The 17,235-nt window shown below is 49.1% G+C and overlaps 8 non-coding genes and 9 pseudogenes across 8 annotated transcripts; 4 read left to right on the plus strand and 13 right to left on the minus strand.

Moving 5' to 3' along the window:
• Window positions 1-390: 390 nt before the first annotated feature.
• Window positions 391-519, minus strand: LOC137330345 (U2 spliceosomal RNA; annotated as a pseudogene).
• Window positions 520-1,363: 844 nt separating this feature from the next.
• Window positions 1,364-1,536, minus strand: LOC137328448 (U2 spliceosomal RNA; annotated as a pseudogene).
• Window positions 1,537-2,166: 630 nt separating this feature from the next.
• LOC137330838 (U2 spliceosomal RNA) lies at window positions 2,167-2,357 on the minus strand. The gene has a single exon (XR_010965259.1). It is a non-coding gene; the product is annotated as a U2 spliceosomal RNA (small nuclear RNA).
• A 1,044-nt stretch (window positions 2,358-3,401) lies between these two features.
• LOC137328630 (U1 spliceosomal RNA) lies at window positions 3,402-3,567 on the plus strand. The gene has a single exon (XR_010964810.1). It is a non-coding gene; the product is annotated as a U1 spliceosomal RNA (small nuclear RNA).
• A 942-nt stretch (window positions 3,568-4,509) lies between these two features.
• Window positions 4,510-4,638, minus strand: LOC137330346 (U2 spliceosomal RNA; annotated as a pseudogene).
• An 844-nt stretch (window positions 4,639-5,482) lies between these two features.
• Window positions 5,483-5,655, minus strand: LOC137328449 (U2 spliceosomal RNA; annotated as a pseudogene).
• Window positions 5,656-6,285: 630 nt separating this feature from the next.
• LOC137330839 (U2 spliceosomal RNA) lies at window positions 6,286-6,476 on the minus strand. The gene has a single exon (XR_010965260.1). It is a non-coding gene; the product is annotated as a U2 spliceosomal RNA (small nuclear RNA).
• Window positions 6,477-7,520: 1,044 nt separating this feature from the next.
• LOC137328642 (U1 spliceosomal RNA) lies at window positions 7,521-7,686 on the plus strand. The gene has a single exon (XR_010964813.1). It is a non-coding gene; the product is annotated as a U1 spliceosomal RNA (small nuclear RNA).
• A 940-nt stretch (window positions 7,687-8,626) lies between these two features.
• On the minus strand, window positions 8,627-8,755 carry LOC137330347 (U2 spliceosomal RNA; annotated as a pseudogene).
• An 844-nt stretch (window positions 8,756-9,599) lies between these two features.
• On the minus strand, window positions 9,600-9,772 carry LOC137328450 (U2 spliceosomal RNA; annotated as a pseudogene).
• A 626-nt stretch (window positions 9,773-10,398) lies between these two features.
• On the minus strand, window positions 10,399-10,589 carry LOC137330840 (U2 spliceosomal RNA). Its single transcript, XR_010965261.1, has one exon. It is a non-coding gene; the product is annotated as a U2 spliceosomal RNA (small nuclear RNA).
• Window positions 10,590-11,633: 1,044 nt separating this feature from the next.
• LOC137328654 (U1 spliceosomal RNA) lies at window positions 11,634-11,799 on the plus strand. The gene has a single exon (XR_010964814.1). It is a non-coding gene; the product is annotated as a U1 spliceosomal RNA (small nuclear RNA).
• Window positions 11,800-12,741: 942 nt separating this feature from the next.
• LOC137330348 (U2 spliceosomal RNA) lies at window positions 12,742-12,870 on the minus strand (annotated as a pseudogene).
• Window positions 12,871-13,714: 844 nt separating this feature from the next.
• On the minus strand, window positions 13,715-13,887 carry LOC137328451 (U2 spliceosomal RNA; annotated as a pseudogene).
• A 630-nt stretch (window positions 13,888-14,517) lies between these two features.
• LOC137330841 (U2 spliceosomal RNA) lies at window positions 14,518-14,708 on the minus strand. The gene has a single exon (XR_010965262.1). It is a non-coding gene; the product is annotated as a U2 spliceosomal RNA (small nuclear RNA).
• Window positions 14,709-15,752: 1,044 nt separating this feature from the next.
• LOC137328666 (U1 spliceosomal RNA) lies at window positions 15,753-15,918 on the plus strand. Its single transcript, XR_010964816.1, has one exon. It is a non-coding gene; the product is annotated as a U1 spliceosomal RNA (small nuclear RNA).
• A 942-nt stretch (window positions 15,919-16,860) lies between these two features.
• LOC137330349 (U2 spliceosomal RNA) lies at window positions 16,861-16,989 on the minus strand (annotated as a pseudogene).
• Between the last annotated feature and the right edge of the window lie 246 nt (window positions 16,990-17,235).

Genomic DNA, 17,235 nt, shown 5'->3' on the forward strand with positions numbered 1-17,235 from the left:
CCCGGTCGGGGGGATGATTTTCTGGTGCAGATTAATTGGCACCACTCAAAGAAAGTCTCCCCTCCTGAGCGCAATGCTCCACCCTCACCACCACTGCCTTTTCCTCACCGAGACAAACAGACAGTCCGTCCAGTCCAGGAGCGCAGTTTTCATTTGTACTCAGACCCTGCTTGTTTAAAGTTAAGTTATTTTGCAGTTTGAATTATAATCGCTGCCTGCGTGCGAGCGAGCGAGCGAGCGAACGAGCGGCACTCAGCCCAGGAGAAGAAAAGAATAGCACTGAGCTGAGAAAGTAAGTGCAATATATCAGCTTTATTCTCAGTCATAATACGTACACACGGACAGAGACGCTGGGAAAGAGCTGTTTTTCCTTTTGAATATCTCCCCACAGGGAGGTGCACCGTTGCCAGAGACACTGCAATACTGGGTCGATGCGTGGAGTGGACGGAGCCAAGCCCCTATTCCATCTCCCTGTTGCAAAATTCAATTTAATATTCGGTCCCAAAGCCGAGAAGCGATAACCTCCTGAATAGACGTTTGCCATTTGACTGAGTGTGAAAAGACTGAGTGTCAAAGTGGAAATGGCAACTCAAGCCCTCTGCTGGTGACACTGCTGCTACTGTAGGGAGCCATGTGTTCAGCCTTCTGTATATGTTTGCAGGGGATTGAGGGCAACTCCCCTGATGGTCTAGTGGTTAGGACGCAACATTTAAAACTCGTTGACACCCGGGTTCGAATCCCGGTCAGGGGATGATTTTCTGGTGCAGATTAATTGGCACCGTTCAAGAAAATCTCCCATCCTGAGCGCAATGCTCCACCCAAACCAGTGCCTTTTACTCACCTTAACACTCAGTTAGCAGCACAGTTTGATCTCACAGCTTCCAATGTGGCCATTCACAGTGCACTCCCTCCAAACACACACGCACTGTCTGCTCGCATTTTTAAAGTCAGCAACGTGAAGTTATTTCGCCTCTCGCTTGTGGCAGTTTAAACGTTAACATTGTGTCTCTCTCGCGCTCTCTGTTTCGGGAAATGTCTGACTTGGAAACAATTAATTCTGGAACTGCCAGTTTAAAACTGCAGTAATTTTTCACACAACAACTGGAGTTAAATGTTTCAGGTCAGGAGACCAAGTCTGTGGAAGGTGGCACGTCCCAATACACAGGCTTGCAGCTTCCTGAAAAGTGACCTGAGACTGACGTCTTTCCCTCCAAGGTAAAACTGCAAGAGGGAAAAGGAAGAAAGGGAGTGGCACTCATCCATCCCAGGAGTAAACAAAAAAACCACAGTTGCAATATCTCAGCATTCTGAGTAATAATACAGGCTCCAAAAATCCGTTCAGCATTTTGAATATCTCCCCACAGGGAGGTGCACCGTTCCCAGAGACACTGCAATACTGGGTCGATGCGTGGAGTGGACGGAGCCAAGCCCCTCTTCCATCTCCCTGTTGCAAAAATCAATTTAATGTATGGTCCCCAGATCGGGGACGTATCAGATCTTAAACTGATAAGAACAGATATTTTTTTCAAAAAATATACTTTCTTCATAAAATTTGCAGCAGTACATACAATACAGTTGTGATATCACATTCCAAACGTACACAATACAGATTATACAATTTGCAGGTTACATCAAGTACAGTTCAACCAACACATTGGACATAATTACAGTTCATGACACTCTAGGGTGTCTCATTGCATCATACTCAACACAGATTATTGCTTACAGATTCATTTCAGGTCCATTTCAGATTCATTACAGTAACATCCACCCATCCATCCTTTTCCAATAGAGGCGGCCGTGCCTGCAGTTGCACGGAAATCCAACAGGGGGCAACCTCCAGCTTAGCTGTCGAGCGGGAAACGTGGTGAGGCCTCACCCTGAAATATAGGCCAAGTCCCCATGGACAGATACGGGAAGAAAAACACAATGGTGGCTGCTTACCTTGCTGAGCAGGAGTGAAAGTGGCGTCAGCGGCGTTGGCAACATGGCGCACCGGCCGGGCGAGAAACAACGCGTAGCGAGCAACAACCTACGAAGGAAAGGAGAGCATGGTCAAGCAGCTGTAAAAAGTTTTCCTTCTTTTATAACAATATTGACTACAGTAATAACATATGGTCCAAAAAAGAAACAAAATCTGTTTTTTGTTTTTCGAATCTCCCCGAAGGGAGCTGCACCGATCCTGGAAGCACTGCTGTACCAGGTCGATGCGCGGAGTGGACGGAGCAAGCTCTTGTTCCATCTCCCTGTTCCAAAAATCAATTTAATATTTGGTCCCCAGATAGGGGACGTATCAGATATTAAACTGATAAGAACAGAAACTACACTGGATCTTAGCCAAAAGGCCGAGAAGCGATAACGCGCTCGATGCGAATTGATCTCCGCTCCTGTTTTCCCTCCCTCTTTGGTCTCTGGCTGGCTGTGTCTAAAGCAGTCTAGAAGCACTGCCGTTCTCTCCCACTCTGGCCACATTTTTGCCACCGTTTCTAATTGCAACAGTGGATCAGTTTAAAGAAGTTGCCGTTTTTTCCTTTCTTGCTAAGATTGCTTGACAGATTGGTAAATTTGCCAGTCGGCCACCGATCAGATGGGAGAAGGTGGTGTCTCAACGGACCTCCGTCAGTCAGTCTCAGTCACTAACTCACTGCCGTGGAAGGAAACCGCTTTAAAGAAAACTAGTGACGTGACGTGTCTCACAGCGAGTGAGTGAGATTGCAACGGCCAATTGAGAAAGAGGTGAGGTGCTGACAATCAGCAGCTCGTGTTTAAACGTTCATTCCACAGCAGGCAAGACCAATCAAAAGAAAATACTGCAGATGCTGGCTCGGCTGGCTGGGCTGGGCTGGCTGGAAATGGGAAATAAAAACACAAGGCGTGTTAAAGGCTGGTTAAACTGTCGAAAGAAACAAGGCGTTAATGTTTCAGAAGTGCCTATTGAAAGATGTCTCTCAAGCTGCTCCTTGACTGGGCCCTGTCCATTGTCACGTTAATCCCAGGGCGGGGCGGGACTGCTTTGACCAGGAGACCTGTTTTCTGGGACGCAGGTGTGACATTCCAGGGAGTGCACCTGCTTTGTGCTGATTCGAAACGACCACGACAACGGCAACTTGCAGTTCTATATTACCACGACAACGCGCGTGTATATATTGCTACAGCAACAACTGGAGGCGGGACATTTCCCTTGAAGGGCGACATGCAAACAACCATCGCCGGCACCGCATCGCTGCAGTATTTTCTCCCAGAGTGTATCATCGGATATACGGTACGATATTTGAGCGGAATTAATCTCTCAGAGCATCAGCACGTTGCGAGCGAAGGGACGTTTTGATTCTTGAAACCTGCCCTTGCAATCGTAAAAGGTAGCGAATGCTGTCTAGTGGCAGTGTGTGGCGACCCAAGGCATACTTACCTGGCAGGGGAGAATCTGTGATCCCGAAGGCGGATCTCCCAGGACGAGGCTAGCCCATTGCACTTGGGGTGTGCGCTGACGCCTGCGATGTCCCCAAATGCGGGATACTCGACTGCAAAATTTGTGGTAGTGGGGGACTGCGTTCGCGCTCTCCCCTGCATCGAAACGAAAAGTTAGATTGTCGACCCCGCGGTCCACCAATCGGATGGGTGACGGTGTTGTGTGTGTGTGTGTGTGTGTGTGTGTGTGTGTGTACGTATGTCAGTCAGTCTCTCACTCAGAGCTGCTGTGGAAGGAAACCTTTTTAAAAAGAACTTGCATATCGAAAGAAAGATGTGTCTCAAGCTGCCGGGGCCCTGTCCATTGTCACGTTAATGGCTGGACTGCTTTGACCAGGAGACCTGTTTCCTGGGTCGGAGGTGTGAGATTCCAGGGGACCTGCTTTGTGCTGATTTCCAATGGCCGTCCCTCCCTCCCTCCCCCCAGGCCTTCCTTCTGAACACCTTTGTCGTTTTATCGAGGGCCAGAAGCCTGCCTGTGAAAGGGAAGGATCAGCCGGTCGGCCCCCTGCTGGTCGCTGCTGCTCGTGGAGCAGGCGTGCGTGTCCTCAGCCTCTTGGACAGGTTCCTCAGGCGGTTCCCAGGTGGCCCAGTGGTCGAGGACACAACCTTTTAAATCGTTGAGACCCGGGTTCCAATCCCGGTCGGGGGGATGATTTTCTGGTGCAGATTAATTGGCACCACTCAAAGAAAGTCTCCCCTCCTGAGCGCAATGCTCCACCCTCACCACCACTGCCTTTTCCTCACCGAGACAAACAGACAGTCCGTCCAGTCCAGGAGCGCAGTTTTCATTTGTACTCAGACCCTGCTTGTTTAAAGTTAAGTTATTTTGCAGTTTGAATTATAATCGCTGCCTGCGTGCGAGCGAGCGAGCGAGTGAGCGAGCGAACGAGCGAGCGGCACTCAGCCCAGGATAAGAAAAGAATACCACTGAGCTGAGAAAGTAAGTGCAATATATCAGCTTTATTCTCAGTCATAATACGTACACACGGACAGAGACGCTGGGAAAGAGCTGTTTTTCCTTTTGAATATCTCCCCACAGGGAGGTGCACCGTTGCCAGAGACACTGCAATACTGGGTCGATGCGTGGAGTGGACGGAGCCAAGCCCCTATTCCATCTCCCTGTTGCAAAATTCAATTTAATATTCGGTCCCAAAGCCGAGAAGCGATAACCTCCTGAATAGACGTTTGCCATTTGACTGAGTGTGAAAAGACTGAGTGTCAAAGTGGAAATGGCAAGTCAAGCCCTCTGCTGGTGACACTGCTGCTACTGTAGGGAGCCATGTGTTCAGCCTTCTGTATATGTTTGCAGGGGATTGAGGGCAACTCCCCTGATGGTCTAGTGGTTAGGACGCAACATTTAAAACTCGTTGAGACCCGGGTTCGAATCCCGGTCAGGGGATGATTTTCTGGTGCAGATTAATTGGCACCGTTCAAGAAAATCTCCCATCCTGAGCGCAATGCTCCACCCAAACCAGTGCCTTTTACTCACCTTAACACTCAGTTAGCAGCACAGTTTGATCTCACAGCTTCCAATGTGGCCATTCACAGTGCACTCCCTCCAAACACACACGCACTGTCTGCTCGCATTTTTAAAGTCAGCAACGTGAAGTTATTTCGCCTCTCGCTTGTGGCAGTTTAAACGTTAACATTGTGTCTCTCTCGCGCTCTCTGTTTCGGGAAATGTCTGACTTGGAAACAATTAATTCTGGAACTGCCAGTTTAAAACTGCAGTAATTTTTCACACAACAACTGGAGTTAAATGTTTCAGGTCAGGAGACCAAGTCTGTGGAAGGTGGCACGTCCCAATACACAGGCTTGCAGCTTCCTGAAAAGTGACCTGAGACTGACGTCTTTCCCTCCAAGGTAAAACTGCAAGAGGGAAAAGGAAGAAAGGGAGTGGCACTCATCCATCCCAGGAGTAAACAAAAAAACCACAGTTGCAATATCTCAGCATTCTGAGTAATAATACAGGCTCCAAAAATCCGTTCAGCATTTTGAATATCTCCCCACAGGGAGGTGCACCGTTCCCAGAGACACTGCAATACTGGGTCGATGCGTGGAGTGGACGGAGCCAAGCCCCTCTTCCATCTCCCTGTTGCAAAAATCAATTTAATGTATGGTCCCCAGATCGGGGACGTATCAGATCTTAAACTGATAAGAACAGATATTTTTTTCAAAAAATATACTTTCTTCATAAAATTTGCAGCAGTACATACAATACAGTTGTGATATCACATTCCAAACGTACACAATACAGATTATACAATTTGCAGGTTACATCAAGTACAGTTCAACCAACACATTGGACATAATTACAGTTCATGACACTCTAGGGTGTCTCATTGCATCATACTCAACACAGATTATTGCTTACAGATTCATTTCAGGTCCATTTCAGATTCATTACAGTAACATCCACCCATCCATCCTTTTCCAATAGAGGCGGCCGTGCCTGCAGTTGCACGGAAATCCAACAGGGGGCAACCTCCAGCTTAGCTGTCGAGCGGGAAACGTGGTGAGGCCTCACCCTGAAATATAGGCCAAGTCCCCATGGACAGATACGGGAAGAAAAACACAATGGTGGCTGCTTACCTTGCTGAGCAGGAGTGAAAGTGGCGTCAGCGGCGTTGGCAACATGGCGCACCGGCCGGGCGAGAAACAACGCGTAGCGAGCAACAACCTACGAAGGAAAGGAGAGCATGGTCAAGCAGCTGTAAAAAGTTTTCCTTCTTTTATAACAATATTGACTACAGTAATAACATATGGTCCAAAAAAGAAACAAAATCTGTTTTTTGTTTTTCGAATCTCCCCGAAGGGAGCTGCACCGATCCTGGAAGCACTGCTGTACCAGGTCGATGCGCGGAGTGGACGGAGCAAGCTCTTGTTCCATCTCCCTGTTCCAAAAATCAATTTAATATTTGGTCCCCAGATAGGGGACGTATCAGATATTAAACTGATAAGAACAGAAACTACACTGGATCTTAGCCAAAAGGCCGAGAAGCGATAACGCGCTCGATGCGAATTGATCTCCGCTCCTGTTTTCCCTCCCTCTTTGGTCTCTGGCTGGCTGTGTCTAAAGCAGTCTAGAAGCACTGCCGTTCTCTCCCACTCTGGCCACATTTTTGCCACCGTTTCTAATTGCAACAGTGGATCAGTTTAAAGAAGTTGCCGTTTTTTCCTTTCTTGCTAAGATTGCTTGACAGATTGGTAAATTTGCCAGTCGGCCACCGATCAGATGGGAGAAGGTGGTGTCTCAACGGACCTCCGTCAGTCAGTCTCAGTCACTAACTCACTGCCGTGGAAGGAAACCGCTTTAAAGAAAACTAGTGACGTGACGTGTCTCACAGCGAGTGAGTGAGATTGCAACGGCCAATTGAGAAAGAGGTGAGGTGCTGACAATCAGCAGCTCGTGTTTAAACGTTCATTCCACAGCAGGCAAGACCAATCAAAAGAAAATACTGCAGATGCTGGCTCGGCTGGCTGGGCTGGGCTGGCTGGAAATGGGAAATAAAAACACAAGGCGTGTTAAAGGCTGGTTAAACTGTCGAAAGAAACAAGGCGTTAATGTTTCAGAAGTGCCTATTGAAAGATGTCTCTCAAGCTGCTCCTTGACTGGGCCCTGTCCATTGTCACGTTAATCCCAGGGCGGGGCGGGACTGCTTTGACCAGGAGACCTGTTTTCTGGGACGCAGGTGTGACATTCCAGGGAGTGCACCTGCTTTGTGCTGATTCGAAACGACCACGACAACGGCAACTTGCAGTTCTATATTACCACGACAACGCGCGTGTATATATTGCTACAGCAACAACTGGAGGCGGGACATTTCCCTTGAAGGGCGACATGCAAACAACCATCGCCGGCACCGCATCGCTGCAGTATTTTCTCCCAGAGTGTATCATCGGATATACGGTACGATATTTGAGCGGAATTAATCTCTCAGAGCATCAGCACGTTGCGAGCGAAGGGACGTTTTGATTCTTGAAACCTGCCCTTGCAATCGTAAAAGGTAGCGAATGCTGTCTAGTGGCAGTGTGTGGCGACCCAAGGCATACTTACCTGGCAGGGGAGAATCTGTGATCCCGAAGGCGGATCTCCCAGGACGAGGCTAGCCCATTGCACTTGGGGTGTGCGCTGACGCCTGCGATGTCCCCAAATGCGGGATACTCGACTGCAAAATTTGTGGTAGTGGGGGACTGCGTTCGCGCTCTCCCCTGCATCGAAACGAAAAGTTAGATTGTCGACCCCGCGGTCCACCAATCGGATGGGTGACGGTGTTGTGTGTGTGTGTGTGTGTGTGTGTGTGTGTGTACGTATGTCAGTCAGTCTCTCACTCAGAGCTGCTGTGGAAGGAAACCTTTTTAAAAAGAACTTGCATATCGAAAGAAAGATGTGTCTCAAGCTGCCGGGGCCCTGTCCATTGTCACGTTAATGGCTGGACTGCTTTGACCAGGAGACCTGTTTCCTGGGTCGGAGGTGTGAGATTCCAGGGGACCTGCTTTGTGCTGATTTCCAATGGCCGTCCCTCCCTCCCTCCCCCCAGGCCTTCCTTCTGAACACCTTTGTCGTTTTATCGAGGGCCAGAAGCCTGCCTGTGAAAGGGAAGGATCAGCCGGTCGGCCCCCTGCTGGTCGCTGCTGCTCGTGGAGCAGGCGTGCGTGTCCTCAGCCTCTTGGACAGGTTCCTCAGGCGGTTCCCAGGTGGCCCAGTGGTCGAGGACACAACCTTTTAAATCGTTGAGACCCGGGTTCCAATCCCGGTCGGGGGGATGATTTTCTGGTGCAGATTAATTGGCACCACTCAAAGAAAGTCTCCCCTCCTGAGCGCAATGCTCCACCCTCACCACCACTGCCTTTTCCTCACCGAGACAAACAGACAGTCCGTCCAGTCCAGGAGCGCAGTTTTCATTTGTACTCAGACCCTGCTTGTTTAAAGTTAAGTTATTTTGCAGTTTGAATTATAATCGCTGCCTGCGTGCGAGCGAGCGAGCGAGTGAGCGAGCGAACGAGCGAGCGGCACTCAGCCCAGGATAAGAAAAGAATACCACTGAGCTGAGAAAGTAAGTGCAATATATCAGCTTTATTCTCAGTCATAATACGTACACACGGACAGAGACGCTGGGAAAGAGCTGTTTTTCCTTTTGAATATCTCCCCACAGGGAGGTGCACCGTTGCCAGAGACACTGCAATACTGGGTCGATGCGTGGAGTGGACGGAGCCAAGCCCCTATTCCATCTCCCTGTTGCAAAATTCAATTTAATATTCGGTCCCAAAGCCGAGAAGCGATAACCTCCTGAATAGACGTTTGCCATTTGACTGAGTGTGAAAAGACTGAGTGTCAAAGTGGAAATGGCAAGTCAAGCCCTCTGCTGGTGACACTGCTGCTACTGTAGGGAGCCATGTGTTCAGCCTTCTGTATATGTTTGCAGGGGATTGAGGGCAACTCCCCTGATGGTCTAGTGGTTAGGACGCAACATTTAAAACTCGTTGAGACCCGGGTTCGAATCCCGGTCAGGGGATGATTTTCTGGTGCAGATTAATTGGCACCGTTCAAGAAAATCTCCCATCCTGAGCGCAATGCTCCACCCAAACCAGTGCCTTTTACTCACCTTAACACTCAGTTAGCAGCACAGTTTGATCTCACAGCTTCCAATGTGGCCATTCACAGTGCACTCCCTCCAAACACACACGCACTGTCTGCTCGCATTTTTAAAGTCAGCAACGTGAAGTTATTTCGCCTCTCGCTTGTGGCAGTTTAAACGTTAACATTGTGTCTCTCTCGCGCTCTCTGTTTCGGGAAATGTCTGACTTGGAAACAATTAATTCTGGAACTGCCAGTTTAAAACTGCAGTAATTTTTCACACAACAACTGGAGTTAAATGTTTCAGGTCAGGAGACCAAGTCTGTGGAAGGTGGCACGTCCCAATACACAGGCTTGCAGCTTCCTGAAAAGTGACCTGAGACTGACGTCTTTCCCTCCAAGGTAAAACTGCAAGAGGGAAAAGGAAGAAAGGGAGTGGCACTCATCCATCCCAGGAGTAAACAAAAAAACCACAGTTGCAATATCTCAGCATTCTGAGTAATAATACAGGCTCCAAAAATCCGTTCAGCATTTTGAATATCTCCCCACAGGGAGGTGCACCGTTCCCAGAGACACTGCAATACTGGGTCGATGCGTGGAGTGGACGGAGCCAAGCCCCTCTTCCATCTCCCTGTTGCAAAAATCAATTTAATGTATGGTCCCCAGATCGGGGACGTATCAGATCTTAAACTGATAAGAACAGATATTTTTTTCAAAAAATATACTTTCTTCATAAAATTTGCAGCAGTACATACAATACAGTTGTGATATCACATTCCAAACGTACACAATACAGATTATACAATTTGCAGGTTACATCAAGTACAGTTCAACCAACACATTGGACATAATTACAGTTCATGACACTCTAGGGTGTCTCATTGCATCATACTCAACACAGATTATTGCTTACAGATTCATTTCAGGTCCATTTCAGATTCATTACAGTAACATCCACCCATCCATCCTTTTCCAATAGAGGCGGCCGTGCCTGCAGTTGCACGGAAATCCAACAGGGGGCAACCTCCAGCTTAGCTGTCGAGCGGGAAACGTGGTGAGGCCTCACCCTGAAATATCAAGTCCCCATGGACAGATACGGGAAGAAAAACACAATGGTGGCTGCTTACCTTGCTGAGCAGGAGTGAAAGTGGCGTCAGCGGCGTTGGCAACATGGCGCACCGGCCGGGCGAGAAACAACGCGTAGCGAGCAACAACCTACGAAGGAAAGGAGAGCATGGTCAAGCAGCTGTAAAAAGTTTTCCTTCTTTTATAACAATATTGACTACAGTAATAACATATGGTCCAAAAAAGAAACAAAATCTGTTTTTTGTTTTTCGAATCTCCCCGAAGGGAGCTGCACCGATCCTGGAAGCACTGCTGTACCAGGTCGATGCGCGGAGTGGACGGAGCAAGCTCTTGTTCCATCTCCCTGTTCCAAAAATCAATTTAATATTTGGTCCCCAGATAGGGGACGTATCAGATATTAAACTGATAAGAACAGAAACTACACTGGATCTTAGCCAAAAGGCCGAGAAGCGATAACGCGCTCGATGCGAATTGATCTCCGCTCCTGTTTTCCCTCCCTCTTTGGTCTCTGGCTGGCTGTGTCTAAAGCAGTCTAGAAGCACTGCCGTTCTCTCCCACTCTGGCCACATTTTTGCCACCGTTTCTAATTGCAACAGTGGATCAGTTTAAAGAAGTTGCCGTTTTTTCCTTTCTTGCTAAGATTGCTTGACAGATTGGTAAATTTGCCAGTCGGCCACCGATCAGATGGGAGAAGGTGGTGTCTCAACGGACCTCCGTCAGTCAGTCTCAGTCACTAACTCACTGCCGTGGAAGGAAACCGCTTTAAAGAAAACTAGTGACGTGACGTGTCTCACAGCGAGTGAGTGAGATTGCAACGGCCAATTGAGAAAGAGGTGAGGTGCTGACAATCAGCAGCTCGTGTTTAAACGTTCATTCCACAGCAGGCAAGACCAATCAAAAGAAAATACTGCAGATGCTGGCTCGGCTGGCTGGGCTGGGCTGGCTGGAAATGGGAAATAAAAACACAAGGCGTGTTAAAGGCTGGTTAAACTGTCGAAAGAAACAAGGCGTTAATGTTTCAGAAGTGCCTATTGAAAGATGTCTCTCAAGCTGCTCCTTGACTGGGCCCTGTCCATTGTCACGTTAATCCCAGGGCGGGGCGGGACTGCTTTGACCAGGAGACCTGTTTTCTGGGACGCAGGTGTGACATTCCAGGGAGTGCACCTGCTTTGTGCTGATTCGAAACGACCACGACAACGGCAACTTGCAGTTCTATATTACCACGACAACGCGCGTGTATATATTGCTACAGCAACAACTGGAGGCGGGACATTTCCCTTGAAGGGCGACATGCAAACAACCATCGCCGGCACCGCATCGCTGCAGTATTTTCTCCCAGAGTGTATCATCGGATATACGGTACGATATTTGAGCGGAATTAATCTCTCAGAGCATCAGCACGTTGCGAGCGAAGGGACGTTTTGATTCTTGAAACCTGCCCTTGCAATCGTAAAAGGTAGCGAATGCTGTCTAGTGGCAGTGTGTGGCGACCCAAGGCATACTTACCTGGCAGGGGAGAATCTGTGATCCCGAAGGCGGATCTCCCAGGACGAGGCTAGCCCATTGCACTTGGGGTGTGCGCTGACGCCTGCGATGTCCCCAAATGCGGGATACTCGACTGCAAAATTTGTGGTAGTGGGGGACTGCGTTCGCGCTCTCCCCTGCATCGAAACGAAAAGTTAGATTGTCGACCCCGCGGTCCACCAATCGGATGGGTGACGGTGTTGTGTGTGTGTGTGTGTGTGTGTGTGTGTGTGTGTACGTATGTCAGTCAGTCTCTCACTCAGAGCTGCTGTGGAAGGAAACCTTTTTAAAAAGAACTTGCATATCGAAAGAAAGATGTGTCTCAAGCTGCCGGGGCCCTGTCCATTGTCACGTTAATGGCTGGACTGCTTTGACCAGGAGACCTGTTTCCTGGGTCGGAGGTGTGAGATTCCAGGGGACCTGCTTTGTGCTGATTTCCAATGGCCGTCCCTCCCTCCCTCCCCCCAGGCCTTCCTTCTGAACACCTTTGTCGTTTTATCGAGGGCCAGAAGCCTGCCTGTGAAAGGGAAGGATCAGCCGGTCGGCCCCCTGCTGGTCGCTGCTGCTCGTGGAGCAGGCGTGCGTGTCCTCAGCCTCTTGGACAGGTTCCTCAGGCGGTTCCCAGGTGGCCCAGTGGTCGAGGACACAACCTTTTAAATCGTTGAGACCCGGGTTCCAATCCCGGTCGGGGGGATGATTTTCTGGTGCAGATTAATTGGCACCACTCAAAGAAAGTCTCCCCTCCTGAGCGCAATGCTCCACCCTCACCACCACTGCCTTTTCCTCACCGAGACAAACAGACAGTCCGTCCAGTCCAGGAGCGCAGTTTTCATTTGTACTCAGACCCTGCTTGTTTAAAGTTAAGTTATTTTGCAGTTTGAATTATAATCGCTGCCTGCGTGCGAGCGAGCGAGCGAGTGAGCGAGCGAACGAGCGAGCGGCACTCAGCCCAGGATAAGAAAAGAATACCACTGAGCTGAGAAAGTAAGTGCAATATATCAGCTTTATTCTCAGTCATAATACGTACACACGGACAGAGACGCTGGGAAAGAGCTGTTTTTCCTTTTGAATATCTCCCCACAGGGAGGTGCACCGTTGCCAGAGACACTGCAATACTGGGTCGATGCGTGGAGTGGACGGAGCCAAGCCCCTATTCCATCTCCCTGTTGCAAAATTCAATTTAATATTCGGTCCCAAAGCCGAGAAGCGATAACCTCCTGAATAGACGTTTGCCATTTGACTGAGTGTGAAAAGACTGAGTGTCAAAGTGGAAATGGCAAGTCAAGCCCTCTGCTGGTGACACTGCTGCTACTGTAGGGAGCCATGTGTTCAGCCTTCTGTATATGTTTGCAGGGGATTGAGGGCAACTCCCCTGATGGTCTAGTGGTTAGGACGCAACATTTAAAACTCGTTGAGACCCGGGTTCGAATCCCGGTCAGGGGATGATTTTCTGGTGCAGATTAATTGGCACCGTTCAAGAAAATCTCCCATCCTGAGCGCAATGCTCCACCCAAACCAGTGCCTTTTACTCACCTTAACACTCAGTTAGCAGCACAGTTTGATCTCACAGCTTCCAATGTGGCCATTCACAGTGCACTCCCTCCAAACACACACGCACTGTCTGCTCGCATTTTTAAAGTCAGCAACGTGAAGTTATTTCGCCTCTCGCTTGTGGCAGTTTAAACGTTAACATTGTGTCTCTCTCGCGCTCTCTGTTTCGGGAAATGTCTGACTTGGAAACAATTAATTCTGGAACTGCCAGTTTAAAACTGCAGTAATTTTTCACACAACAACTGGAGTTAAATGTTTCAGGTCAGGAGACCAAGTCTGTGGAAGGTGGCACGTCCCAATACACAGGCTTGCAGCTTCCTGAAAAGTGACCTGAGACTGACGTCTTTCCCTCCAAGGTAAAACTGCAAGAGGGAAAAGGAAGAAAGGGAGTGGCACTCATCCATCCCAGGAGTAAACAAAAAAACCACAGTTGCAATATCTCAGCATTCTGAGTAATAATACAGGCTCCAAAAATCCGTTCAGCATTTTGAATATCTCCCCACAGGGAGGTGCACCGTTCCCAGAGACACTGCAATACTGGGTCGATGCGTGGAGTGGACGGAGCCAAGCCCCTCTTCCATCTCCCTGTTGCAAAAATCAATTTAATGTATGGTCCCCAGATCGGGGACGTATCAGATCTTAAACTGATAAGAACAGATATTTTTTTCAAAAAATATACTTTCTTCATAAAATTTGCAGCAGTACATACAATACAGTTGTGATATCACATTCCAAACGTACACAATACAGATTATACAATTTGCAGGTTACATCAAGTACAGTTCAACCAACACATTGGACATAATTACAGTTCATGACACTCTAGGGTGTCTCATTGCATCATACTCAACACAGATTATTGCTTACAGATTCATTTCAGGTCCATTTCAGATTCATTACAGTAACATCCACCCATCCATCCTTTTCCAATAGAGGCGGCCGTGCCTGCAGTTGCACGGAAATCCAACAGGGGGCAACCTCCAGCTTAGCTGTCGAGCGGGAAACGTGGTGAGGCCTCACCCTGAAATATAGGCCAAGTCCCCATGGACAGATACGGGAAGAAAAACACAATGGTGGCTGCTTACCTTGCTGAGCAGGAGTGAAAGTGGCGTCAGCGGCGTTGGCAACATGGCGCACCGGCCGGGCGAGAAACAACGCGTAGCGAGCAACAACCTACGAAGGAAAGGAGAGCATGGTCAAGCAGCTGTAAAAAGTTTTCCTTCTTTTATAACAATATTGACTACAGTAATAACATATGGTCCAAAAAAGAAACAAAATCTGTTTTTTGTTTTTCGAATCTCCCCGAAGGGAGCTGCACCGATCCTGGAAGCACTGCTGTACCAGGTCGATGCGCGGAGTGGACGGAGCAAGCTCTTGTTCCATCTCCCTGTTCCAAAAATCAATTTAATATTTGGTCCCCAGATAGGGGACGTATCAGATATTAAACTGATAAGAACAGAAACTACACTGGATCTTAGCCAAAAGGCCGAGAAGCGATAACGCGCTCGATGCGAATTGATCTCCGCTCCTGTTTTCCCTCCCTCTTTGGTCTCTGGCTGGCTGTGTCTAAAGCAGTCTAGAAGCACTGCCGTTCTCTCCCACTCTGGCCACATTTTTGCCACCGTTTCTAATTGCAACAGTGGATCAGTTTAAAGAAGTTGCCGTTTTTTCCTTTCTTGCTAAGATTGCTTGACAGATTGGTAAATTTGCCAGTCGGCCACCGATCAGATGGGAGAAGGTGGTGTCTCAACGGACCTCCGTCAGTCAGTCTCAGTCACTAACTCACTGCCGTGGAAGGAAACCGCTTTAAAGAAAACTAGTGACGTGACGTGTCTCACAGCGAGTGAGTGAGATTGCAACGGCCAATTGAGAAAGAGGTGAGGTGCTGACAATCAGCAGCTCGTGTTTAAACGTTCATTCCACAGCAGGCAAGACCAATCAAAAGAAAATACTGCAGATGCTGGCTCGGCTGGCTGGGCTGGGCTGGCTGGAAATGGGAAATAAAAACACAAGGCGTGTTAAAGGCTGGTTAAACTGTCGAAAGAAACAAGGCGTTAATGTTTCAGAAGTGCCTATTGAAAGATGTCTCTCAAGCTGCTCCTTGACTGGGCCCTGTCCATTGTCACGTTAATCCCAGGGCGGGGCGGGACTGCTTTGACCAGGAGACCTGTTTTCTGGGACGCAGGTGTGACATTCCAGGGAGTGCACCTGCTTTGTGCTGATTCGAAACGACCACGACAACGGCAACTTGCAGTTCTATATTACCACGACAACGCGCGTGTATATATTGCTACAGCAACAACTGGAGGCGGGACATTTCCCTTGAAGGGCGACATGCAAACAACCATCGCCGGCACCGCATCGCTGCAGTATTTTCTCCCAGAGTGTATCATCGGATATACGGTACGATATTTGAGCGGAATTAATCTCTCAGAGCATCAGCACGTTGCGAGCGAAGGGACGTTTTGATTCTTGAAACCTGCCCTTGCAATCGTAAAAGGTAGCGAATGCTGTCTAGTGGCAGTGTGTGGCGACCCAAGGCATACTTACCTGGCAGGGGAGAATCTGTGATCCCGAAGGCGGATCTCCCAGGACGAGGCTAGCCCATTGCACTTGGGGTGTGCGCTGACGCCTGCGATGTCCCCAAATGCGGGATACTCGACTGCAAAATTTGTGGTAGTGGGGGACTGCGTTCGCGCTCTCCCCTGCATCGAAACGAAAAGTTAGATTGTCGACCCCGCGGTCCACCAATCGGATGGGTGACGGTGTTGTGTGTGTGTGTGTGTGTGTGTGTGTGTGTGTGTACGTATGTCAGTCAGTCTCTCACTCAGAGCTGCTGTGGAAGGAAACCTTTTTAAAAAGAACTTGCATATCGAAAGAAAGATGTGTCTCAAGCTGCCGGGGCCCTGTCCATTGTCACGTTAATGGCTGGACTGCTTTGACCAGGAGACCTGTTTCCTGGGTCGGAGGTGTGAGATTCCAGGGGACCTGCTTTGTGCTGATTTCCAATGGCCGTCCCTCCCTCCCTCCCCCCAGGCCTTCCTTCTGAACACCTTTGTCGTTTTATCGAGGGCCAGAAGCCTGCCTGTGAAAGGGAAGGATCAGCCGGTCGGCCCCCTGCTGGTCGCTGCTGCTCGTGGAGCAGGCGTGCGTGTCCTCAGCCTCTTGGACAGGTTCCTCAGGCGGTTCCCAGGTGGCCCAGTGGTCGAGGACACAACCTTTTAAATCGTTGAGACCCGGGTTCCAATCCCGGTCGGGGGGATGATTTTCTGGTGCAGATTAATTGGCACCACTCAAAGAAAGTCTCCCCTCCTGAGCGCAATGCTCCACCCTCACCACCACTGCCTTTTCCTCACCGAGACAAACAGACAGTCCGTCCAGTCCAGGAGCGCAGTTTTCATTTGTACTCAGACCCTGCTTGTTTAAAGTTAAGTTATTTTGCAGTTTGAATTATAATCGCTGCCTGCGTGCGAGCGAGCGAGCGAGTGAGCGAGCGAACGAGCGAGCGGCACTCAGCCCAGGATAAGAAAAGAATACCACTGAGCTGAGAAAGTAAGTGCAATATATCAGCTTTATTCTCAGTCATAATACGTACACACGGACAGAGACGCTGGGAAAGAGCTGTTTTTCCTTTTGAATATCTCCCCACAGGGAGGTGCACCGTTGCCAGAGACACTGCAATACTGGGTCGATGCGTGGAGTGGACGGAGCCAAGCCCCTATTCCATCTCCCTGTTGCAAAATTCAATTTAATATTCGGTCCCAAAGCCGAGAAGCGATAACCTCCTGAATAGACGTTTGCCATTTGACTGAGTGTGAAAAGACTGAGTGTCAAAGTGGAAATGGCAAGTCAAGCCCTCTGCTGGTGACACTGCTGCTACTGTAGGGAGCCATGTGTTCAGCCTTCTGTATATGTTTGCAGGGGATTGAGGGCAACTCCCCTGATGGTCTAGTGGTTAGGACGCAACATTTAAAACTCGTTGAGACCCGGGTTCGAATCCCGGTCAGGGGATGATTTTCTGGTGC

Source organism: Heptranchias perlo, chromosome 12 (genome assembly GCF_035084215.1).
Source record: "Heptranchias perlo isolate sHepPer1 chromosome 12, sHepPer1.hap1, whole genome shotgun sequence".
Classification (NCBI taxonomy): domain Eukaryota; kingdom Metazoa; phylum Chordata; class Chondrichthyes; order Hexanchiformes; family Hexanchidae; genus Heptranchias; species Heptranchias perlo.